The sequence below is a fragment of the Lepidochelys kempii genome, chromosome 5, assembly GCF_965140265.1.
Source record: "Lepidochelys kempii isolate rLepKem1 chromosome 5, rLepKem1.hap2, whole genome shotgun sequence".
In the NCBI taxonomy this organism is placed as follows: Eukaryota; Metazoa; Chordata; order Testudines; family Cheloniidae; genus Lepidochelys; species Lepidochelys kempii.
This window is the reverse complement of record NC_133260.1, coordinates 132886682-132912668: the sequence shown is the minus strand read 5'-3', so window position 1 is coordinate 132912668 and position 25987 is coordinate 132886682. Positions and strand designations below refer to the sequence as shown.

Sequence of the window (25987 nt, the reverse complement as noted above, 5' to 3'; positions counted from 1 at the left end):
CAGAAGATTTCACTTTCCCATCCCACTAACTACCACAACACAAGCATCCTGAGCGACTGTCTAGCCTCAAGCACCTCACCCATCTTCCTCCTCTGGCCCTGTCTCCCCTCTCACTCATGCTGCTGCCTCCATGTCCGTTTCTTCCTGCTGCTGGCCAGTGCCTGCTGTCTGCCCCATGCTGGCCCAGGCCTGCAGGTGGTTGGTCATGCTGAGGGAGAATTGTTGGGCTCTTGGAAGAGGAAGGTGGAATGGGTCATAACTGACTCCTCTTGTGAGTTCTGACCTGCTCCACCTCCCAGTACTGAAAAAGGTACTAGGGTTAACTTCAAATCTGCTGTGGATTTAATACTCAGTACAGATTTTGATCTCCATTTCACTGGTATAAATCCAAAGCATTGAGATGAATGGAGTTACTCTGCAATCGCAGTGATGGAACGGATATCAGAACATGGCCAGAGAATCAAATTCTATCCAGAAGTGGATCCATTCAATCCCATTGATTTAATTTATTCTTTGAGATTACATAGTTTGGCATAATTCTACTTAGTTATACCTTTTGTGTTGAATTCAGTGTGTGACCCTATACATTGCATACGTGAGTATGCACATTTATTTGGTATATTTGAGGCTCACGTGGCTAATTTTATTTTAAAGCGGGATCACTGTAATCTCTTGAGAGTCTATTTCAGGGTGTGATCACTCACTTCAGTCTCCTGATTTTTCTTTAAAGAATGAAAGAGGTTAAAAGTTAATGTGACTTTATGGCTGAGCATTGAAACACACAGAAATCCGGAGATTCAGATTCTGTTCCCACCAGCCAGATTGCTCATATTAATAGCATGTGCAGTAATGCAAAAGACTTTACTACATATGAGCAATGGATCTGCAGTGGGAACCCTAATTTAGAACTTCTTATCTCTTGTGCATTAAATGTTTTTACCATATAGAATTTTTGGTGGAAAAATTCACAATACACAGGCACAGCCTATGCTCCAGCAGCTTTTGAGACCCTCTTTCTAATAGTGATATATCAGTAGGCATTGCAGAAGGAGAAAGCTGGGGTAATAACGGAGCTGTAACAATTTACACCAGCTCAGGAGCTGCCCCCTCGTACAATAAACTAGGTAATCAAGCACATTTCCCAAGGGCTGAAAAAAAATGTTGACTCTACGTCTTACAACTAGAGCTGGTCAAATTATGCACCGCAAATAATTCTGCACATGAGTTTAGCCTTTTTTCTTTTTCTTCCCAATTGCTTCCTGACCTATTCATAAATATTAGTTGGACAAACAACTTGCAGCCGATGGGTTGTTGGTGCACTGCTAACTTTTGCCATTCATGCTTTGTTACCTACAATAAGTAACATGGGGTGAAATCGTGACCCTATTGAAGTCAATGGCAAAATTCCCATGGACTTCACAGGGCCAGGATTTCACTCCTGGTTTGTTTCCACTAACCAGAAGGCTCCTTTACACCCAAAGTTGCATTGGTATAACTGAAGGTGTTGTTCAAAAAATAGTTAAACCAGGGTAGAAGGCTGTGGAGATGCTCTTACTTCAGTTTAAAGTAGGCTTTGAGCACAAGGAGGTAACAGCACACCAGCTTTGGTCTTGCCAAGACCTTGCCAACAGGAATTTCCTCAGCCTAGACCATTTCTGCACACAGTCTGTGGAGGGAACAGCCTGTGAAAGCAGTGTCTCAGCAAACTGGGGCATTACAAACCATTGGGTACACACTCAGATTTCTCTGGGGTGTGGATACCATGCCAGGCTGGATGAAGGCATGGCTGCAGTCATGCAGAACTTGCCTGCTACTCTGCAGCGTTGTCGTGCTCTATTGAATAAAGCAAGGTAACTAATTCCCAACTGCCCACCTTGAGGTTTGACTGTAGTGAAGACCGTCACATTTTGGTTTCGCTGAAGCTGACTAGGGACAGGGTCATGCAACACCAAAATAAACCATTCAAATCAAAAGAAGTTTCCATTTTGGGGTTTGCACTGGTTTAGCTAAACAAATGCAAATGTGGGTGTAGAAACTCCAAGATTTTTTTGAAAGGAGCATAACAAATGATTAATAATGTCACCCTTCTGCCAGAGGGAGCTGGCAGCAACCAGGGCCGGGTTCAATATCTAAGGGTTCCTTTTCAACAATACAACATAGAACTGGTTCGAGCTCCCACCCAGTAACCTGGGAAAATTACACACGAGCCCGAGGCACCTCTGAGAGGCAATAATTCCCCACTCTGTGCTACAGAGTCTGAGTGTAGAAAAGAAACTTTTAATGAAAGAAGTCACCCAACGTTCATTAGGGAAAATGTCACAAGCAGGATTCATAAGCATAAAACTGTGAGCGGGATGCCCACCCCAGAGTGCGTGGGGCAGAGCCTTCCGTCTCCTGTTCTTGAGTTCTACAACCACAGTTCCTTTACTGTGCCCCCCTCTGCTCCTTCACCATACCCAGGGGTGAAAGCAATATGGAACACTTACCAGTATGGGGCCTGGCTCCGGCCCCCCCAGAAGGGGCGGAGCCTTGGGGGAAAGGGGCAGGTCTGGGGGTCAGCCTCCCCCAGCCAGCCCATTCATGCTGCCTGGCCTCGGCGGCGATTTAAAAGTGCTGCGGTAGCAGCGAGCCCCTGGCCCTTTTAAATCACTGGTCCCGGGGCAGCTGCTCCTTTTGCCCCCTGGCTGTTGGTGGCGGGGGGGGCACAATGACGCTAAAGCACTGCCATGGAGGCACTCGAAGAAGGGTCCTTCGCTGCGGCAGCATTGTAACATCGGCTGGATACGGGCCGGTACCAGCTTCGGGCCGGAACACCATAGCAGCCTGTACGGGCCTACTTTCACCCCGACCATGCCCCACTCGCAGTGATTGCCCTTGGTCAGGGAGGACCCAGGGTTCAGAGGTGCGTGCGTGTGAGGTCACCTCCCACCTGGGGAAGAAGACACCTGGCTTGCTCTGCCATCTGAGCACTTGCTCTGGCTGGCCTCTCCTGCCGCTTCAGTTCCCTTCTGCTTCTACCTGCCTCTCTGCTGTGACCTCTCCAGGTCAGTCTCTTAGTGATTTTTAGCTCTTTGCAGACTGGGCAGAAACTGGGTCCCACCACAAGTGATTTCAGCTCTGACTGAGCATTTTAAATAACAGAGGCTCCTAATAAAGCGTATTTAGTTCTCTTTGAACAGTGAGAAAGAACAGGTTAAACCAGACCAGCACCCTTGGGAACAGTCCACACCTTCTGACTGGGATACCTGTCTCCCCTCCCTTTACTTTCTCTGGCATTGGAGCCCCTGGCTTAATGAGGCCCTTTCAGCTGAGGGTGACCACCTAGTTTGGGACAGGTTAAGCACAGTTCTGCTTCCCTTTATTCATATAATAATGACAACAACATTAATAACAGCATTTCACTACCCCTGCATTCAGTACTAAAATGATTTGTAACCAGTGGTGAGCTGGAGCCAGTTCGCACCAGTTCGCTAGAACCGGTTGTTAAATTTAGAAGCCTTTTTAGAGCTGGTTGTTCCATGAGGGAGAACCGGTTCTAAAAGGGCTTCTAAATTTAACCAGCCAAAAGTGGCGCCTTAGGCGCTGACTCCATGGGTGCTCCAGCCCTAGAGCACCCAAGGGGAAAATCTGGTGGGTGCAGAGCACCCACCGGCAGCTCCCCGCCCCACTCCCGGCCCCAGCTCACCTCCGCTCCACCTCCGCCTCCTCCCCTGAATGCGCCACCCCGCTCTGCTTCCCCGCCCCCCCCGGCTTCCCGTGAATCAGCTGTTCGCGCGGGAAGCCGGGGTGGGCTGAGAAGCAGGCCACGGCTTCCCGCGCAGGCCCAGGGAGGCGGAGGTGAGCTGGGGGGGGGGCGGAAGGAGGGCCGCCCACGCCGCAGCAGGTAACCCGGGGGGCGCACAGGGGAACCGCTCCCCGCCCCAGCTCACTTCCGCCATCCTCGGCCTGAGTGTGAAGCCGCCGCCTGCTTCTCAGCCCTCCCTGGCTTCCCGTGCGAACAGCCGATTTGCGGGAAGCCGGGAGTGGGGGGGTGGAGAAGCAGAGCGGGGTGGCGGTGAGGTGAGCTGGGGCCAGGTGCAGGATGGGGAGCTGCTGGTGGGTGCTCTGCACACACCAAATTTTCCCCATGGGTGCTCTAGCCCCGGAGCCTAAGGCTCCACTTTTGATGTGATCCGTTGGGGAGTGGCCGCTCCCCCTGCCCCACCCTGAGCTGTGCTTCTCCGCCCCTAGAAGCCAGAGGGACCTGCCGGATGCTTCCTGGGAGCTGCCCCAGGTAAGCACCTCTGGGACTCCGCACCTCGCGCCCCGGCAGGTCCCTCTGGCTCTTAGGGGTGGGGTGGGCTGGGCACCCACTGCAGTGGCCCACGAGACCCTCCTGCCCTGTTCTGGGGGCAGTCAGGGGTGGATGGGGCAGGGGTCCTGGGGGGGCATCAAGGAACGCGGGGGGGTTGGATGGGGCAGGAGTCCCGGGGTGCGGGGGTGAGCAACAACCCTCTTGTGGGGTAAGGAGGAAACCCATTGTTAAGATTTTGACAGCTCATCACTGTTTGTAACCTAACACCAGCCAAAGTTGATTACTTTGAGTAACATCACTCTATCTGCTGGATATCTAAGCAGAGTAGGATTGTGTTCATGTAAATACAGTTTGCTCCTACAGTCTCTCCCCCGACCAGCTAGCTGTCAGGGGAGAATTCATTCAGACCCTCCTTACATCAACTAACTTCTGGCATGAATGTTTGGATAAATAACCATTCATACTCAACTTCATAAAACATCCAAGTTTACAGACTTTATAAGACAACTGGCAGTTGCCTGAATATGCCCAATTAATATTAAGATCCCATGGATACTAGTGGCTCATTTGCTCATAAAGAAATATATTAAAAGCCCCCCCCCCCCCAAATCATTCCTCCCTCCAGCTCTGCTCACAACTCCTCTAAGACACACACAGATATCCAGAGTAACTGCACCTTTTGCTGGGTGTTATCCCTTGCCTTGTTCATGGAGGAGAGGGAATAGAGATGGATTTTAAGGCAGAAAGGGTCATTTTGACCATCATAACAGGGCCCAGCGAGAGAAACTCACCCAGTGAGGCCTAGACCCTTTGCTAGAACAGTGATTCTCAACCTTTCCGGTAGGGCCGGCCCACAACATTTTGGCACCTGAAGAGGGGAGCTCAAATGATGCCCCCGTGCCCCCTCGCTTGGGCCAAAACTTTGAAACTCTGGGTCCTAGTGGCGCCCCCGCCCCAGTCTTGCACCTGAGGCGGCTGCCTCAGTTTGCCTCATCGTAAGGCCAGCCCTGCTTTTTGGGCACAGGACTGATTTGTAAATGTTTATAGACTGTTATGACCTAGTAAATAGTCTGGGGGTGGAGGGCCCTGGGGTGGTTTCAGTCAGGTCCTGCGTCCCAGGAGGGCTGGGCTCTGCCAGGCATTCACCCCAGGCGGCAGCTCCTGGGCTGTGGGGCTGGCTGGGCCCGGCTCTCTGCTCCAGGCATTGCCACCCTGGAGCCACAGCGCTGCTCAGGTTTGGCCTCCCCCGTCTGAGCAGAGTTGTGACCTGGCTCACGGGCTCGCAGTGCCCGTCCGTCAGGTTTGGCCTACCCAGGCTCTCCTCGTCCTGACGGCTGGGCCGAGCCTGAGTGGCGCGGGGACCATAGGCGCTAACTCGGTGAGCGTCCCGGGCTGGAGCACCCGCGGAACACAAAGAGGGCCCTGCCGCTCAGCTCCCACCCCCGCCCCCATGCCTCCTGCCTGCCGCCGAGCAGCTGTTCAACAGCAGGCCCTGGGGGGAGAGGGGGCGGGAAGAGGCGGGAAGGGTGTGCTTGGGGGAGGGGGGGAAGGTGGTGGGAAGAGGCAAGGCGGGGCTGTAGCTGGGGCAGGGTGGGGGGGTGGGTCCCTGGGGGAAGGAGTGGCGTGGGGGCGGCGCCCTGGGCAGAGTGGGGGTTGAGCACCCCCAGGGAAATCAGGAAGTCGGTGCTGGGGGCTGGGCCCCCAGAGGTTGCAATGCCCGGAGCAGGGCGGCGAGCCCAGCTGGCCCCCGGGCACAGGAGCCATCAGGGGACCCTTTGAAACCCTCTGGCGAGTGGGGTGGAGAACCCCTGATAACCAGGGGGACTCCCCGCTGCTGGCCAGCTACTCGGGGCAGGCTAGGAGGCCACGCACGCGCGGGCGGGGCGGGGCTGCGGGCGGGGTGACCGGCCGCTCGCCCGGTAGCGCTGCTGCAGCGGCAGCTGGTGGCTCGAGCCCCCCGCCCCAGGGTGCCCAGCTGCGCTGGAGGCGGCGCGGCCGGGGCCCGCCGGTGGCGCGCATCGCCCTTTTAAGAGGCGGGCCGGGTCTCCACGTGCCGTGGGTGAGTGACGGCCCGACATAAACAGCCGCAGGCGGGAGCCGCGTTTGACCGACAATAACCTCGCGGCGCGGCTGGGGCCAGCTATAAAAGGCGCCGCGGGTTCGAGTCCCCGGCTTCGCAGCAGCGGCGAGCGGAACAGCGGCGGGTCGGGGCGGCCGCGCAGCTCAGCGCTCGGGGCAGGGGGCTCCGCGCAGCCGGGAGGCCACCGCGACAGCCAGGTAGGGCTCGGCCGGCGCTTGCTGCCCTGGGGGCGATTCCTGGAGAGGCTGGGGGGTCTCCGGCCTGGGCTGCGCCGGGAGCGGCGCCTCTAGAGCTCTGTTTGCGGGGTCGCCCCTCTCCGCGCCCCCCGCTCCTTCTGGGGCAGCCCCCGTCTCCCCTTGGCCCCAGGGGACACGGGGCTTGCCCCTTCCCCCGGCTCTCTCCCTCGCCCGTGTCTTTCCAGCTGTTTGCTCGCTTCTGCTCCCTGAAACGCAGTGCCCCGGCTGGGCATCGCTCCCGCGCTAGCCCCCGGCTCGCCAGCTCGAGCCCCGGCTCGCCGCGCCGGCCCGGGACCTCCGGGGGGGAGCCCGGCCCCATCCGCTCGCGCTGACCGCGAGTAACCCCGGGCCTGCCAGCGCCGCTTCCTCCGCGACCTAACCCGGGGCGGCCGCATCCTGGCCGGGCTGCCCAGGCGGCTCTCGCCGGGAGACCGGCCCCTCGCCCGGAAGGGAGACACGGGGCTCTTGCAGGCGAGCGTCCCGCCCCGAGGCAGCGCGGTTCTGTGCGAGAAGAAAGACGGACGGGCTCCCGCGAAAGAGGGGGGGGGTGGAGACACAGCCTGGAGCGGGCGCGCAGCGCCCTTGCGCCTTCGCCGGCCGGCCGGGCGCGCAGCGCCCTTGCGCCTTCCCCGGCTTCGCCGGCCGGGCGCGCAGCGCCCTTGCGCCTTCCCCGGCTTCGCCGGCCGGGCGCGCAGCGCCCTTGCGCCTTCCCCGGCTTCGCCGGCCGGGCGCGCAGCGCCCTTGCGCCTTCCCCGGCTTCGCCGGCCGGGCGCGCAGCGCCCTTGCGCCTTCCCCGGCTTCGCCGGCCGGGCGCGCAGCGCCCTTGCGCCTTCCCCGGCTTCGCCGGCCGGGCGCGCAGCGCCCTTGCGCCTTCCCCGGCTTCGCCGGCCGGGCGCGCAGCGCCCTTGCGCCTTCCCCGGCTTCGCCGGCCGGGCGCGCAGCGCCCTTGCGCCTTCCCCGGCTTCGCCGGCCGGGCGCGCAGCGCCCTTGCGCCTTCCCCGGCTTCGCCGGCCGGGCGCGCAGCGCCCTTGCGCCTTCCCCGGCTTCGCCGGCCGGCCGGCCGGGCGCGCAGCGCCCTTGCGCCTTCCCCGGCTTCGCCGGCCGGCCGGGCGCGCAGCGCCCTTGCGCCTTCCCCGGCTTCGCCGGCCGGGCGCGCAGCGCCCTTGCGCCTTCCCCGGCTTCGCCGGCCGGGCGCGCAGCGCCCTTGCGCCGGAGCGTGTCTGTGCAGAATAGCAAGGAGGGCTTGGGAGGAGGGGCGGGCTTTCTAGTCTTCTGGACAGCGTCGTTCACTTTCTTTAGGTGTTCTTGTGGGGTACATAGTTCATGCTCCCTGCATTTATTCCTCCACTGTGATATGTGAAAGCCGGATGGGTCAGAATCGGATCTCCGCTACAGCAATGTCAGTCCATTAAAGTCAGTGGAGTTACTCCAGGTGCATACAAGATCAAAATCTGTCCCAGGACTACTTTGTGAGCGCCGGAAACTTTAAGGGAGTGTTACATCCCTTTGTTTCTACGTTATAGCTGATTACCCTAAATTGGTACACTATAACCTATTATCAGACTCTTATAAACACTGATGTTTGGTTTTCCATGGAGTGTAAATTTTTTTTAAAAAGTGTCAAAATAAAGCAACAAGATTCAAGTTGCAACTTGAAAACCACTGACATTTTTTTCACCAAAAATTCCTTTTGGTTCTAGCACAGATAATGTATAAAAATGCAAATGAACATTTCCAAATTCTTGTTTGTTTTTCGATGATCTTAAAAACATAAATAAAAATAAAAAATCAAAGACTCAAAATATAGTTTTAACCTAAATACAAAATGTGTTAACCTCAGGGAAACGTTTAGGGCAGATTCTCAGGTGGGGTGAATCAGGTAAGCCAGTGCGTGCTTAAGTGCTTTGTTGAACTGGGGCCTAAATGGAAACTGAGATTTCTTGAAAATCTGGCCACATTAATAAATTAAAATACTAAAACCCAAACAGCACAGCATACACTGTACAGCAGTGGATCCTATGTACGACCCAACACTAGTCACAGTAGAAAACAGATGTGCTTTAATTTTCATGATGTTTCATTAACAACTGGCACAGGGTTGGAACTTCACCCCTAAATGAGGAGTTAGGCACAAAGGGCATGACTGATCAAACTCCATGTAACTTCATTGACATCGACTGTTATTTTTGATTTATCTTGGTGTGAGTGAGAGCAGAATCAGTCCTAATCTTTTACTTTACCTCCAGATTTTCTTACTTTTTGTGGTGATGCTAGGGACCAAATTTTCTCTTGGTGTAAACTGGCAGAGCTCCATCGACTTCAGCGGAGCTCTGCTAGCTTACATCAGCTGAGAATTTGACTGTGGAACTTGCATTTTATTGTAATCTATTCTTGTGTGTAGATACCCAGCATGTATGTAGTTGCAGAATATGTTAAGAATATACATTAGATATGTATTATTGATCTTGCAAAAGAGAGCAATAATATTAAAAATACATTCCAGACTTTAGCCATGCTTCTGAACTTCAGTCGACTTTTCTTGGTCACACAGTAAGTCCTCTGAAAATGCAGGACATTAAAAGAATGTTAATGTCACCATGTCCCTGTTATTGATGGAATATGTTCATAGACTTTTTTCTGTGTTCTGTTATGGGTAGGTTTTAAAAAGGCTAATTCTACCTTTTTTTAAAGCATTTGTCATTGGACGAAGATCTGTGATCTTGTCTCAAGGACTGAGGCAGGGTAGGATGGAAAACTGTTGATGCAGTTTTTCTGACAAAACGCCTAACATCATGGACTGATAAAGAACACTCAGAGCACTTTATTCTTCTGAGCAGTGGATTAAAGATTACAATAGGAATGAACATCAGAGCCTGTAGTTTAAACAGGATAAATATCCACATTCAAGCTGACTTCTTATGCCCGTTAGTTATTTTTTGTGGGAGTGCTGCTTAGAAGAATGCTAGCTAAATCCAATAAAGGACCATTTTGCATTCTGTTAACTTCATTAGGGAACAGTTGGCATTAGACAGGAAAAAAGAAGAGTAGCTCCAAGACTGTACCAGTTTGGGCTAGACTGAAAGGTATATTCTTTGGGAATAAGCAAACAAAGCCCGGGCCTCTGACCAGAGTCCAGAGAGCATTTCAAAGGAAATCTGGTTTTCTTGTCTAACTGAGACACCAAGTTAGTGGTGCCCTAGAAAAGATTTGTAAGTGACCAAAAGTTATTACCCTCAGATGATCATTTGTCCCAGGTGAAATAACTTGTGGAGTATCACCCCAAAAACCTCTCACTAAATTTTGTACTAATTAACAATCCTGGCAGTTTATCTTGTATTTAAACTATAAGGTTTTGGGGGCAGGAACTGTCTTACTGTGTGTATGTATAACCCACACACTTCTTGGTTGTGGTGTTCTGTCCCCTCTATTGGCACTGAGATCACTAAGAGAGGATGAGTCTGCTCTACAGCTTTAGCTGGGGGTGGGGGGGGTCACATGGCTCTGGGCTCTGCCCCTCTCTGCAAGCAGCACCCCCACAGCTCTCCCGGCCAATGGGAGCTGCAGGGGCAGTGCATGGAGGGAGAGCCCTACTGCCAGGGTCGGGCTGGCCACTTCCGGGAGTGGTGTGGGGCCAGGGTAGGCAGGGAGCCTGCCTTAGGGGCAGCCACGTTCTACCACTGGAGATTGCAATTGACTTGTTGGTGAGCACTGATTTAGAGAGATTGAGTCTGCTTTACAGCCTTCACTAACAGCCAGTTGGCTTTTAGTTTATGCAGTAGAGGCTCATGCACTAAGTTCCAGAGGTCCCAGGTTCAATCCCACCTGCTGATCTGTGCAGTGCCTAGCATGATGGGGAGCTCAATTAGGGCTTCTGGCTGTCACAATACAAATAATATTAAAGTTAAGGGCTGACAATATGCCAGACACACATGAGAGTGCAGTGTTTCTCAGAATTGGAAGAGCTGCATATCTCAGTGGGGGGAGGAGGGGTGTATCTCCTTGAGGACAGCGGTTGGGGAGATCTTTGTGTCCATGTCGTCTTGCTGAGTTTAAGGCCCAAGTTCTCCAAAAGGACCTCTGCTCTTGCAGGTACTTTCTGTGCCTGCACAAAGCTGCATCTGTATCTGTGGATGCAAATATTAATAAACTGCTCGCATGGAATTTTCCAAAGCTCTCAGCCTTGGCCTAGCTCTGCTGTCACTGAAGTCAAGAGTTTCACCTGGTTGATTTCAGTGGGAGCAGAGTTAGGCCCAAACTCCCACCCCTACCTACCATTTGTTGTGGGAGCAGTAACTTCGGCCCATCTGTTTGTGGGGGCACAAACTAAGGCCTGATTGTCAACCAGCTTCCACGTGGCCTTCAACAGGTAGCTCTAAAAGGTCAAAGTGACCACTAACAGAACTGACCTTGTCCTGTAATTACATAACTCGGCCTTTTTAACCTAAAAAAGAAGTGTCTCAAAACGGTTTCTTTGCAAGAAAAATGTTTCCCTTCCTGTTGACCAATTGTCTTCCTTTTTAAATACAATGTGTTTTTAATTATTATTTGCCCCATTAAACTGTTGGCAATTCTTGCTGTCTAGGGGTTTTTTCCATTGACTTCAGTGGAGTCAGGGTTTTACCTTTAATCCCTGTTTGTTTACAGGGGATGGACACCACCTCCTCTTCTCTTGATGTCTTCCCATTCCCCCAGACTACCTCTTACTGTCCCTGAAGCCTTCCCCCCCCCCCTTTCATTTCTGTCCCCTTTGTTCTTTTTCCAGAGCCTCCATCCCAGGTTCATGTCATCATTTCACTAGTGCTACATTCTAGATCCTTCTCCTCAATCCCAGTCACACATGGTACAGTCTGGATTTATTGCAGTACCCAGACATGCATAGGCCAGATCCTCAGCAGATACAGACCAGGTTAGCTCCTTTGACTTCATTGGAGCGTTGCCAACTCAACCAACTAAGGATATCTTGCTCTCAGTATTTAAAATGGATGGAGCCTATTTTTCTGTTAAAACAAACAGTCTCCTTCTTAACAACTTGTAAATGCTTGACCATTATGTGTATTTTCATTTTTGAAGCCAGTTCTTTGTCTCTTTCTCCTCCATCTGGTAGTTTATACTGGTATTCTGTGCTGGGTTTCCCTCCCTTTTGAACCTCACAGTCCTTCTGCATAGACACAGAATTGTGTAGTTCAAAAAGAAAGCAATATTGAAGCAACATTGTTTTTAATTGACCAAACTTGGACTTTTCACCTCTCTATATTTTGTGTGTGAAAATAAAACCCTAAACTCCAAAAATTGAAGTGTGTATTAGAAAAACAAGGTTATATCATGTATTCTGTATAAGAGGAATTTTATGTATTGTAAGTAAAACAAATTGTCCTGAGCCAGTGTTTAGTCTTTAAAGTTAATGGAGAAAATTCTGCTCTTTTCTGAATCTGAATCCTTCCTGAGCCATGGGATGTAGCTTAGGGCTTGAACAAAACTCCGCCATCCCTGTCTATCCTGGGCTACTTTTAGTAGGCCCTCTGTTAAGTCCCATAAGTTTTCCCTGTCTGGGTCTTGTCTGATGGAGGGATTCTTTCTGTTGGAGCCTTTTGCATGTTCCTCCAGCTGCCCAATGGCACACCTGTTATGGCAGATGTTCTTAGTGCCCTGTTGGGCCATGTGATGACTGTTGTATTTGTCTACACTTTTTTTCTCATAATGAAGTCAATACCAGTGCCAGATGGTAGAGGTGAGAGAATACATGGTTGTTTATGCCAGTGTCTCTTGAACTGTTCGCTCAAGCCAGACGCAGTTTACTTCAACTGTGTGAGCTGCACCTTGATAGAAAGCCTGGATGAGAACTGGTTTTGTTGGCATACCACCGCACTTCAGGATGTTCCAGAGTGAACTGTAATGTTGAATGCTTTCTTGACATCTGTGAAGTTTATGATTAGTGGCTTTTTGCCATTGGATGCTCTTTTCCAAGATCATTCTTAAGAGGGAAATCTGGTCGATACGGGATCTTCTGGGTCAATCTAGACTGCTCTTCCCTCTAGTTTTGTCTCAGCCACTTCCCCTATCCTGCTTAAGAGGATACTGCAAGGAGAAAGGTGTGTAGCCCCTTGCCACTTACAGTCCCTTAGGTCACCAGGCTTTGCTATTGTGACACTGATGCCACTTTTCCATTGCTCTGGAACCATTTCTTGGTCTCTTACTCTTGGTGAGTTCAGTGATTCTTATCCAGGGTGACACCCATGCTCGTGGACTGACTTAAATGGAATTGTGTGGTTTGCTTAAGAGCAGAATTTATCCCCACAAATGTAACTGACAAATTATTGGTAGTGTTGGTGAATCCCAGAAACACCACTAAAGTATTCCCTCTTCACCAGAAAACGATGTGTTTGCCGCTAGTTACTGCAGTTGACCTAGGATAGTTTGTGGCATATTGGTCCCAGAGAGCAAAGCCCAAAACAAAAATGACTGATGTTTGAACTTAAGTGGGTGAAGCCTGCACCTAATACTGCAGTCTGAATGTGCACCATCAGTTGCAGAAGTCGATTTTTATCAGGATTGTGCAATTTTTGTGGATGATACATTGGCTCTTTTAGAACAGAGTTACTGTGAGATCAAGGCTGAGCAGAGCCCAAGTTCTTCAATTCTGGTTTCAGTAGGATGTGTACTACTCTTTTCAGATCCTGCTACAGAGACCAGCACATTCATTGGCAGTAAAAAGAGAGATTTTCAGCTAATATGGGCTCTGGATCTTTGGCACTGACTGATTAATTGACTATCTTATTTGATTTTGTCTCTTGGCAGATTGGAACCTCACTTTCCCTATGTTTACCTGGCACAGAGAATAAACTAGATTTTGGCCTTTTAGTTTAGGACAGCCAGTTTAGTTTATAATAGAGCTTCAATATCTCAGCCAGTTCGTCTTTCTAGTGGCTTTCGGAATGTGCATGATAGGTTAACGAATTTCATTTGGGGTGTAATATTTTAAGTTCAATGATGTCTGCAAGTACAACTCCTTCGATCCCATTGGAGCTGCATTTGTTTTCACTAGTGGAGTGAAGTATCCGGGAAAAGATTTGGCATTGGCTGAAGGGTGGAACTACCACCAAAGAACATGGTTTGTGGATGATGCAGATGGGGAAAACCAAGCGGGAGAGGAGCAGTGGTGGACTGATGTGCAGATAGCAACTGAAACAAGAAAATGGTACTTAAAGAGAGAGGAATTAACCTGTTGAGTGCTAGTGAAAGCAAATACAAAGAAGCAAGTGAGCTGCCAACAGGCAGTGAAGAAGGCCCAAGAGAACGTCCTAGATTTCCTGTACACTGAGTGTTTAAACTACCCACAGCTGACTTGCAAAAAGATCTGTATCACTGCAAAAATGAGGCAAACAAATGGAGGATGGTATTGTAAACACGTGTAAACAATCCTTTGATAGTCTTTTTTAAATGAGGCAAATCGTTGGCAGAGTTGCCAACATGTGATCCTAGCGTGGTGCCTGAGCCTGACCTAATGGAGGAATAGGTGAGACCTGCAGTCCAGATAATAAAGCCTAGTAAGGCAGAGAGCTGTGATGCTGGATCTGGTGAAAGCCTTGGGCAAGAGAGGCACAAAATGGATGAACAGAGTGGTTAAAGCCATATGGCGAGACAAGAAAATTTCCAAAGATTGGCGCAAGTCTATCCTGATGCCTGTATACAAAAAAGGAAGCATCAATGACTGTGGAAACTATTGAGGGATAGAGGTACTGGCACATGGGGTAAAGCTACTGAATACACCTTGGATGTCAGGACTAGGAGGGTGGTGGAACCCCTCCTTGAACAAGAACAGTTGGGTTTTAGGAAAAAATGAGGAACCACAGATCCCTTGTTTGTAATTTGGCACATGAGAGAGAAGTGTCTAAGTACCACCAGGACTGTGTTTGGGATTCTACAGAGCTAGAAAAGGCATATGACACAGTGGACAGGAGGATGCTTACACCAGTGCTGAGGAAATATGGAGTACCTGAGGATTTAATAGGGTCAGGGGCTGCTCTATGAGGGTTACCTAAGAGGATGCTGAGCATCTTTTGGAACTACAAGTCCCTTTGAAGGGGAAGTCAGGTGGCACCAGGGGCCAGCCCTCAACCCACCGATGTGCCGCGTCCGCAGGAAGATCCCAAAAGGAAAAGGTGAGAAACCGCTATATAGCAATAAGGGCATCCTCAAAAGAAGACCTGGAGGTACTAGTAACCCAGTGGTTAGGGCTGCCAACTTTCTAATCGCACAAAACCGAACACCCTAGCCCTGCCCCTTCCTTGAGTCCCTGCCCCCTGCTCACTACATTCCTCCTCCCCTCGTGGCCCTTACTCACTTTCACTGGGCATATGTATCCTGAAGGGATCCTATTTAAAGTGATATGGGCATCAAGCCAAGGAGTTTTGTTTAGACCAGAGAATCATAGAATATCAGGGTTGGAAGGGACCCCAGAAGGTCATCTAGTCCAACCCCCTGCTTGAAGCAGGACCAATTCCCAGTTAAATCATCCCAGCCAGGGCTTTGTCAAGCCTGACCTTAAAAACCTCTAAGGAAGGAGATTCTACCACCTCCCTAGGTAACGCATTCCAGTGTTTCACCACCCTCTTAGTGAAAAAGTTTTTCCTAATATCCAATCAAAACCTCCCCCACTGCAACTTGAGACCATTACTCCTCGTTCTGTCATCTGCTACCATTGAGAACAGTCTAGAGCCATCCTCTTTGGAACCCCCTTTCAGGTAGTTGAAAGCAGCTATCAAATCCCCCCCTCATTCTTCTCTTCTGCAGGCTAAACAATCCCAGCTCCCTCAGCCTCTCCTCATAAGTCATGTGTTCCAGACCCCTAATCATTTTTGTTGCCCTTCGATGGACTCTCTCCAATTTATCCACATCCTTCTTGAAGTGTGGGGCCCAAAACTGGACACAGTACTCCAGATGAGGCCTCACCAATGTCAAATAGAGGGGAACGATCACGTCCCTCGATCTGCTCGCTATGCTCCTACTTATACATCCCAAAATGCCATTGGCCTTCTTGGCAACAAGGGCACACTGCTGACTCATATCCAGCTTCTCATCCACTGTCACCCCTAGGTCCTTTTCTGCAGAACTGCTGCCTAGCCATTCGGTCCCTAGTCTGTAGCTGTGCATTGGGTTCTTCCATCCTAAGTGCAGGACCCTGCACTTATCCTTGTTGAACCTCATCAGATTTCTTTTGGCCCAATCCTCCAATTTGTCTAGGTCCTTCTGTATCCTATCCCTCCTCTCCAGCGTATCTACCACTCCTCCCAGTTTAGTATCATCCGCAAATTTGCTGAGAGTGCAATCCACACCATCCTCCAGATCATTTATGAAGATATTGAATATTGAGAGACTGAATCACTATGTGAACTGAGATTATTTAAGTAACTTCTTATTTTGTCATGTTGTAAACTTCCCAACTGGTAAGAGTTGGGGATAAAGAAAATTACCATACACACTGCAGGTGAGCACAAAGCTTTATCTTTCCTTTTTTAGTAGTCTACAGCCAATTTCAAGCTGCTTTCATTTATTTAGATGGCAGGCAAATCACTTTATTCTTGGTTAAAACATGAATTTGTTTTTATTAAGTGTTAGAGAACAAGACTTGGATCTGTTTATTAACACACGTAGGGCCAGATTGTTAGCTGACATGAAATGATGTAAATTAGCTGAGGATCTTGCCCATAACTATCAACGAAGAGTAATTATTGTGTGATTAAATGCTTCCCTATTGTCTGCTGAGTCAGCAGTTCCCTGGTTGCGCTGCAAAAAGGAGAGCTGCAAATATAAACCAGTGATTTCAGCTGGAGAGGAGCTCTTGCAGACTGAAGTTTTAAGGCTGTATAGGAAATGGGGAATGGGTTTGCCTAATTGGAAACCCTGAGCGATATAGAAGCTAGTGTTTGGGAATTCTGAAAGAGCTGTTTTCCAGTGACTGTAGGGTTCAGTTGATAGCAGTCCTGTGCCGCAGCTAGAGGGTTGTAGGTTCACAGCTCTTATCTACAGCTTTCAGAGGGGCAGCTGTGTTAGTCTGTATCAGCAAAAACAATGAGGAGTCCTTGTGGCACCTTAGAGACTAACACATCTATTTGGGCATAAGCTTTTGTGGGCTAAAAACCCACTTCATCAGATGCATGGAGTGGAAAATACCATAGGAAGATGCATACAACAGTACATGAAAAGATGGGAGTTGCCTTTCCCAGTGGGAGGGTGGAGGCCAGTTCTAAGGAGACAATTCAATTAAAGTGAGCTATTATCAATAGGACAAAAAATCACTTTTGTAGTGGTAATCAGGGTGGCTCATTTCAAACAGTTCACAAGAAGGTCTGAGTAACAGAAGGGAGAAATTAGCATGGGGAAATTAGTTTTTAGTTTTCTGTAGTGACCCATCCACTCCCAGTCTTTACCTACATGCCTCCAGCTTTCATCCAGACCACACCACATGATCCATTGTCTACAGCCAAGCTCAAAGATACGACCGCATTTGCTCCAATCCCTCAGACAGAGACGAACACCTACAAGATCTCTATCAAGCATTCTTAAAACTACAGTACCCGCCTGCTGAAGTGAAGAAACAGATTGACAGAGCCAGAAGAGTACCCAGAAGTCACCTATTTCAGGACAGGCCCAACAAAGAAAGTAACAGAATGTGGCTAGCCATCACCTACAGCCCCCAACTAAAACCTCTCCAGTGCATCAAGGATCTACAATCTATCCTGAAAGATGATCCCTCACTCTCAGATCTTGGGAGACAGGACAGCCCTCGCTTACAGACAGCCCCCACAACCTGAAGCAAATACTCACCAGCAACTACACACCGCACAACAAAAACACTAACCCAGGAACCTATCCTTGCAACAATGCCCGTTGCCAACTCTGTCCACATCTATTCAAGGGACACCTTCATAGGACCTAACCACATCAGCCACACCATCACAGGCTTGTTCACCTGCACATCTACCAATGTGATATATGCCGCCATGTGCCAGCAATGCCCTTCTGCCATGTACATTGGCCAAACCAGACATTCTCTTTGCAAAAGAATAAATGGACACAAATCTAAAATCAGGAATTACAACAGTCAAAAACCAGTAGGAGACCTCCCTGGTCACTCAATAATAGACTTAAATGGCAATTCAACAAAAAACTTCAAAAACTTCCAATGAGAAACTGCAGAACTGGAATTAATTTGCAAACTGGACACCATCAAATTAGGCTTGAATAAAGACTGGAAGTGGATGGGTCACTACAAAAACTAATTTCACCATGCTAATTTCCCCCTACTGTTAAAATATGTATCTTCCACTCCATGCATCTGATGAAGTGGGTTTTAGCCCATAAAAGCTTATGCCCAGATAAATTTGTTAGTCTCTAAGGTGCCACAAGGACTCCTTGTTTTATCTACAGCTGATACTGTTATGCTACTTCAGCATGCTGCAGTGCTTTCTAGTACTTAGACCAGGAGACTGAGAACTGTGGGGTCTGTTGATTCTATTCCCAGCTCTGCGTCTGGTTTAATGGGTGATCCTGGGTAAGTCACTTAACTTCTGTGTCTCTGTTTCCCACCTTGTAAAATAAGGCTAGTGATGCTTTAACAACTCTCTGTAACTTGACTCAAATTCATTGGAGGAAAGATGTTTTAAAAGCACCAAGTATCTTTTTTTATTGCCATCAAAGTACCTTTGTTTGACTGACTTGTCAAACCGGGTCCTGACTCCCCATCTCCACTGGCCCTCCAGGTGGAAATTGACAATTCTGTGGCCCTTCTAGAGAAGGGTTTTGGAGAACCCCAGTGCCCAATCCAATTGACAGCTGCACACTTAAGAAAGTTGTTCTTCAAGAGTTTCCAAGTCTTTGTGTGAGCTGTTATTGAGCACATAATAGATACTACCATTCAGAGCTCTCTGTAGTCGTTGACCCAAAGAATTTTACAAACACCTTTGCTATGGAATTCATTACTATTTTAGCACCAATACAAATGAGAGCTTACCTTGTGTACACATGCTGTTAGCTGTCCTTTCTCACTTGACTTGAACAGAACTCAGCCTAAAGTTGTCTGCTTTAAGTCCACCGGTCCAATTAAAGTTGAAGAGTTTACTGTAATTGTTAGTTTTAATATAAGCTTTTCTCCAGATTTCTGCACATTGCTATGTTACTTGTTGGAAGCTACCCTCTATATCCCATTGTGCTGGGAGAAACTGGAATTTGAAGTCTAATTTGAAGAGCTTGCAGGCAGATGGCTAAGGTTGAAGGCTGTGATTTAGGAGAGCTGCATATAGTTCCCAGGTCTCTGGCAGGTGCCTTATGTGACCTTGGAAAAGTCACTTAGGCCCAGATCCCCAGAAGTATTTGGGCACATAACTCCTATGGACTCCAGTAGGAGTTAAACACCTAAACACTTTTGAGGCTTGAGGCCTTAATCTCTCTGTGCCTCGGTTCTCCATCTGCAAAATGGGGATAATAGCACTTTCTTTGGCTAGTTTATTCAGAGTGTTAACTCTTCGTGGCAGGGATGGTCTCTTGCTATTTATGTGTAGAGCACCTGGCCCACTAGGTGGGGAGCTCTAGCATTACCACAATACTACAAGTAAGGGCTTTGCAAAGCTAATCATAGAATCGCAGGGTTAGAAGGGACCACAAGGGTCATCTGGTCTAACCCCCTGCCAAGACACAGGATTTGTTGTGATTATTTATCAAATCCAACCTGGAATTGCTTAAAGGAAAGTAAATAAGACATTTTATGCATTGAATCAGAATTTAAAGCCAGAAGGGACCATTAGTTCATTTAGTCCGGTATCTGACAGGCCATTAAATTTCACCCAATTACCCTTATGTTGAACCCAGTAACTTGTGTTTGGCTAAAGCATAACTTCCAGAAAGGCATCAGAGATGGAGACTTGACTGTTTCCCTTGGTAGCTTGTTCTAATGGTTAATCACTATCATGGTTAAATTCAAACTGGAAATAAGCCAGATAAAAATGTGTGCTTTGAGCTTTCAGCCATTGATTTCTTGTGCCTTTGTCTGCTAGATTGAAGAGCCCCTTAACCCTCAGTATCTTCTTCTCCCCAGGAGAAGGTACTTGTACATTGTAGTGAAGTCACTTCTCAATCTTCTTAAGCTAAACAGGCTGAGCTCTTTAAATCTCTCCCTGCAAGGCATTTTCTCCTGCTCTTGAATTGTTTTTATGGCTACTCTGGTTTGGTTTGATTCATTTTGGAACCTGCTCCAAAGCCGATGAAGCCAACCATTGATTTCAGTGGGCTCTGCGTTTGATCCTCCCTGCTCATGCAAGAGGCTGAATAGATAACTCAGGCGGCTGTCATCAGGGACAGCACTGGGAGTGGCAGTGCAAACCCACGCTGTCCAGCCAGCGTGCTTCAAACTTGTCCTGGTGTAACCATGTCAGTCTCCATGGCCCCTCAGTCCTTGGCCTCTGGAGAGCTGCCAGCTGTAGTGGTTACAGTTGTGGATTCTTGCCCGCTAACCACTGGACTGAGGCCCCTGAAGTTATTTAACATGGGCCACTGAACTCCCATCAGCTGGTAACCGCTGTTGGTCACAGCTGTCTGTAGGTTAAAGGCTCAGTAGCCCATTATCAATATTCTGAAACATCTGGATCCCCTGGGATTTGATTAGTTTGCTATGTTTCCTGTCTAAATAGTGATTTATTTTCTAGAGGAAAGGTCTTTCCCTGTCCTAGAGCAAACAGCTGCACTGTTTGCAGATAGATCTTTTGAAGGCTGTTGTATGTTTGCTGAGTACAGACACCAGGAGTGGAAGGGGGAGGGAAGAGAGGCAGGGGTGGATTCTCTGCCACTGCAGCTTTTTTTCTCGGTTTAAATTCTAAATCTGTAAAATGCAGCTTTCTCTTCGGACTGGGTCCGGTGTTGGGGACTCCTGTCCGACTGGCTTAGAGGCACTTTGGAACACTCTGCTTCAGAGCAGTGCAGGAGTGTTGTGCCAGTAATAAAGGGCGAAGAGAAGCACACCTTTTGCTGTCAATGCACCTGCAGCTCTTATGGCACAGATGGTCCATTGTGATAGTTTATTGCTAAAATTAATGATTTCTGCTGCGCTGCTGGATCATCCCTCAGATGGCATGTGCAGATGGGGGCCTCTGCTCTGAAATCTCTCCTGTCCCTCTGTAGGGTTGGAGAGCCACTCAACAGACAGAGGTATAGGGAACAAACTGGGGAAAGGGCATGGATAACAGTGAAAGGGTAACAGCTGGCATCAGGCTGCATTTTCTTATATGCAGTTCCTACTCCTCTATTCAGGCAATAGAACTTTGCCTATGGAGAGTTAAGGCATAAAGGGAGCCCTGACCATACAGTTGCATTAGACCTGTGCTAAATAAGCATCTGAGAGGGGCCATATAGCCCTGAGCCAGAGCAGAGGCATTTGACAGACTGCTCTGGGCCCGTGCAGATTGTCTGAGATCCATTGGTTCTGTCGGCTGCACTGTGACAGATTTGGCAATTTCCTGCAATATTCTTCGGAGACCTTTTGGGTTATTAAGCTACAAAAAGATGGGGTTGTGCATAACTGCAGGAGGGGTATTTGCATTCACTGTCCCTTAGCCATTCCCCAGGCAAACCACTTTTTTTGGTTCCAAAAGTCCATTCTCATCTGGCACTTCAGGAGTGATTTCTCTATAAAGAAATCAGCTGAGCTGCCCTGTCAGGGTTCTGTTCCTTAATCTGAAACAGTTATGAACTTGTAACCACAGAGAGAACCCTGTTGTGAGTTTGGAAGATCTGACACCAGATCTTCCAAACTCATAACAGGTACCAGAGTCCGAGGCTGAAGTTAAGGTGATCTCCGATCAGCTTTTTAGCATGCGTGTAGGATTTTTATAGTTTTTAATGTATTTTTCTCGAATGCTTTCATCTTAAGAATAAGCATGCTTGCTTGTTAGAAAGGGCTGTGTAGTAACTTATAACTGTGGGCCATTGAACTGTTCATAGAGTCTGGAGGGAAAGCAACATGCAGACGATGCCTTGCTGCAAATATCAGTGTAGGCAGGGAGCTGGGCAGCCTGGAAACGTGGGTCTCCACCCAAGAGTTAGTGATGAATGAGGAGCTGGGATCCTATGGTATCCTGGGCAGGCCACAGAGGGAGAAAACAAGTGCAGTTGCCTGGAGCTGTGACATGAACCACTCACTAATTTGGTGATTGGGGGGTTAACACCCCCACACCCAATGGATTAATCTGGGGGATGCTGTGAGGGGGAAACTTACAAATTTCTCTCACCTGGCTCCCTCCTGTGGATTTTTTCAGTGCATGTGGATGATATTCAGCCAATTGCTGGTAGGGCAGACTGCACCCTGTACAGACAAGTGGCCAGAGAGCTGTCTTCTCATCCTCCCCTCGGCTAGGTATCAGAATAGTGATGTGCACAGCCGAACCCATGGAGCTGTGCATGAGCTTAGGCAGAGTATTCTCTGCCAAATTATTCACATAAAATCCAATACACACTCTATTCTTTGAGGATAGAGAATAACCTCCCGCACCACAGTTGGTTCTGGATTAAGAGTCTTGTTGTGTTTTCCTGTGATCAAATGCAAAGGGGCCTCCTGACCATTAGATCTGCTCTTGCTTGTTCTTTAGCAGAGACCTTAGATTGTTCTCAGCCCTCCCTTGTATCTGCTAATATGACTGGGCTCTGTGCAGAGACTGCTCTGCATAGAAATAACACTGCTCCAGAGTGCAGTCACAGCCCAGTTCCATGCTCCAAGTAGCAATCAGTTCTTATTTGAATTTTGGTAGGACCTAAAGGCTCCAACTGCAATTATGCTAGGTGCCATACAGCCACTTAGTAAGAGACAGTGTCTGTCCTGAAGGTTTTACAATCCTAAATAGGCAAGACAACCAAAGGAAGAATTATCCTGATGTCTCATTGAGGGAACTGAAAGAGAAGTGACTTGCCCAAGGACGTCCAGGGAGCTTGTGACAGAGCTGGCAGTTGAGCTCATGTCTCTTAAGTGGGTATGAAAATGAAGGTTATGCAGATACATCACAGAATCTTTTCTGCTGGCCTGTTCCTGTTGATTCTTGCATGTGGGAATAGCTGGATTACTTGCAATAGTAAGCTCTATGCATTGTGGTGAGGTGTATGTAGGACAGCGGTGCCCAATAAAGCTCACTCCAGACAGCACCATCTGCCACAGTAAAGGGACTTCTTGCTGTCTTGTTGGAGAATATGGGATATATTAAAAACAAATTATGCCATAGATTGAAAGGACCAAATTGTCTGTTGGTGTCAATGTGTGGCTATCCATTGACTTCAATAGGGTGGCCTCAGTTTACACCAAGAGAATTTAGCCTATAGTAGTGAATGCATAGAACAAAAGTTTACTTGCATGCCTCCACTCCTGCATTTAGTACTTTTAGGGTTCATGGTATGTACTAATGGCTCACAAAATATTACTGGAAGGGGGAAGGCAAAGTCCCTGCTGAAACTGGCTGAACTCTGTTGTAGCATTGCACTTCTCCATTGCAAGTTGGCCTGGATTTTTACAGCTGTGCTGAAAACCCATCAGAATAGGTTAGGGTGGAAATGCTGATGGACTTTCAACTCTAGGTGACCTATTGGTGTCTTCTATAGCAAGGATCTTCCCATAGGTGGTGGTTTAATTCTCGTCCTTTGACCGCTGGAAAAACAAATGTCTGAAATATCTGAAGGAGGCTAAGGGTAAGAGCCTTCTGAAGAGATTCTTACCCACTAGAATTTTCTGATGCATTAGTAGTGAATTTGGGGAGCTACCTAGATTATGTCACAAATGAATGAGCTCTGTCAGCCTCTCAAGTCAGTTAAAATCAGAGCCAGCTTTAGGCATGCACAGAAGTGTTTTGCCCAATCTCTGTTGATGTCTGACAGATACTCAGGATGTCTCTGTATGTAGTCATCGGATTAGTAGTTGTAGATGACTGAGAGGTGGACGTGAACAGGTGTGCACAGTTTGGAATAACACATGTAGCACCCTCTAGTTTATCTGGGAAGTCCTGGCTTTGTCCATCCTATGGATTTTTGGCCCAGACTTCCCACTGTCCAGTTACACTCAGCTGATTGAATCTCTTGCTCCTAACAAAGTCAGTTCTTGCTGTTTTGCCTCCAGATTCCAAGTGCTGGGCTTTGGACAGTTGGGCATGGGATTTGCCTGTTGTCATGTGGGACATCCTGCTCCCATTCCAGGCCTCAGGTTTTCCACTGAAGTGGATTATCCCAACTATCTAGTGATTAGTTCTCAGCAGAAGCATCCCATAAATGATTGCTTGAATTTCGATACTGCCTCTGTTGAACTGAGTACTAGAGCAAACGAATCTAGGGTAAGCTCAGTTGTAAACTTTTGTTTGCTTAATGGGTGCAAGATTAGGCCCTATGCAAGAAAGGGATGAATCCTTTTTGCTGTACTACAATGGGAATTAGGAAAGGGGGAATCATGGATTCATGGCCCAGGGATGGTGACTGTGTGGCAAATGCTTGGAAAAACAAGAGTTCTGTGTAGTTGCTGGGACATTTCACTAGAGTCATCTTTGTACTGTTAGTGATCACAGAGAATCCATGTCTGTTTGCTCAGAGTCTTGTAAAGAAAATGCTTTTGGATACCCTGCAGCGATGAGTGGGTAGAGGGGACGGTAATGTTCCTTAGTTTCTTTTCTGGGTTATGTTTTGTTGCAGTTTGAAATATTTCACTTGGATACGTCACAGAGAGGTTGCCACGTGGCTCTGTTATCAAGCAGGAAAGCGAGCATGCTGTTGGTGGGAGGTGTTTGAGGGGAGTCCTTGGAGGCCAAAGCTTGTCCTTTGACCTCGTCAGAGGCCAGATTTTTCCCTTTGGATGTTCTGCAGAGCCTGTCAACACCTCGTTTTTAGCATGTCTCAGAGTGCCACGCACCAGATGTATGTGCGGCTGGAACGTCCCAGGCGGAGTTGTCCAACGAGAGGGAATCTAGAGTGAGGCATTCCCTTTGCACAGAGCACCGAGGCATTTTCTGACTGTGGAGAGGGGCAGCTGTGGATAAAGAACACTTCTAGATCCTGGAGAATCCAGTGATGTAAATGGACCTATCCTGACAATATACTGAGGTGACTATGGGATGAGATTGATCACTTCTCTTAGATCCATGTTTGGTGGTGGTTATAGGGAGCCTCTTCTCGTGTTCTCCTGCTCATTTGCTAGTGTTAAACAGTACTGTTGTCCTACAACACCGTGGTCACCCTAGGGATTTGGTATAACAGCAGTTTGGTTTAATTGGTTTTGGTAGTTACATTATGAGAAAATGACAGGTTTCAGAGTAATAGCTGTGTTAGTCTGTATTTGCGAAAAGAAAAAGAGTACTTGTGGCACCTTAGAGACTAACCAATTTATTTGAGCATGAGCTTTCATGAGTTACAGCTCACTTCATCGGATGCATACCGTGGAAAGTGTAGAAGATCTCTTTATATACACACAAAGCATGGAAAAAATACCTCCTCCCACCCCACTCTCCTGCTGGTAATAGCTTATCTAAAGTGATCACTCTCCTTACAATGTGTATGATAAATCAAGTTGCTGCTGGAAATGGCCCAACTTGATTTATCATACACATTGTAAGGAGAGTGATCACTTTAGATAAGCTATTACCAGCAGGAGAGTGGGGTGGGAGGAGGTATTTTTTTCATGCTTTGTGTGTATATAAAAAGATCTTCTACACTTTCCACGGTATGCATCTGATGAAGCGAGCTGTAGCTCATGAAAGCTTATGCTCAAATTGGTTAGTCTCTAAGGTGCCACAAGTGCTCGTTTTCTTATGAGAAAATGTCACCTTTCTCATCCTGGTTTTAATCTGGAGGTCACTGTGATGTGCAGCTTTGTGATAATGATGTTTAGTCTTCAACAACATTAAAAAGAACTGATTAGTCTGGACATTCATAGATTCAGATTTTTAAAGGCCAGATTATGATGATTTAGTCTGACCTCCTGTATAACACAGGCCAGAGAATTTCACCCAAGTTTTATGTTCATATCTTGTTGATGAATTTTGGGAATGCTTTCACTGCACTTTGCAAGCAGGAATGCAATTTAGAATCTCAGTGCTGAGGCACTGGTTTGTCAGGTGATTATCAAAGGCATGTGTGGGTTCTCCGTGTAAGTAATATCAAGCAGGGGTAGCTGTAGCTCAGTGTGTTTAAATAACCAGTTAAAGCTTTGATAGGGTGGACTTTCTAGGCTATTAACATATTGTACTTGTCAGAAATTGACAGCAAAATAAATACTAGGGATCTGATTGTTATCCTGCCCCTTGTGTAGTCACCTTACCCCAGTGCAAAGTGAGTGTGACATGCTACCAGGTCAGAATGCACCATGCTCAC

The 25987-nt window shown here is 48.2% G+C and overlaps 1 protein-coding gene across 9 annotated transcripts in view; it reads left to right on the top strand.

Annotated features, from left to right (window-relative positions):
- ABCA1 (ATP binding cassette subfamily A member 1) overlaps positions 1–25987 on the top strand; it is a 314981-nt gene that overhangs the window by 169254 nt on the left and 119740 nt on the right. For 5 of the 9 annotated variants that reach the window (XM_073345952.1, XM_073345951.1, XM_073345950.1 and 2 more), the window contains exon 1: positions 6390–6571. The exons of 1 other annotated variant lie outside the window; for it this stretch is intronic. The gene's annotated coding sequence lies outside the window, so the exon portion shown is untranslated. Of the gene's footprint in view, positions 1–6387; positions 6572–24484; positions 24722–25987 lie in introns of those variants that run through there. 3 more of the 9 variants (XM_073345949.1, XM_073345948.1, XM_073345956.1) reach the window with 3 other exon arrangements.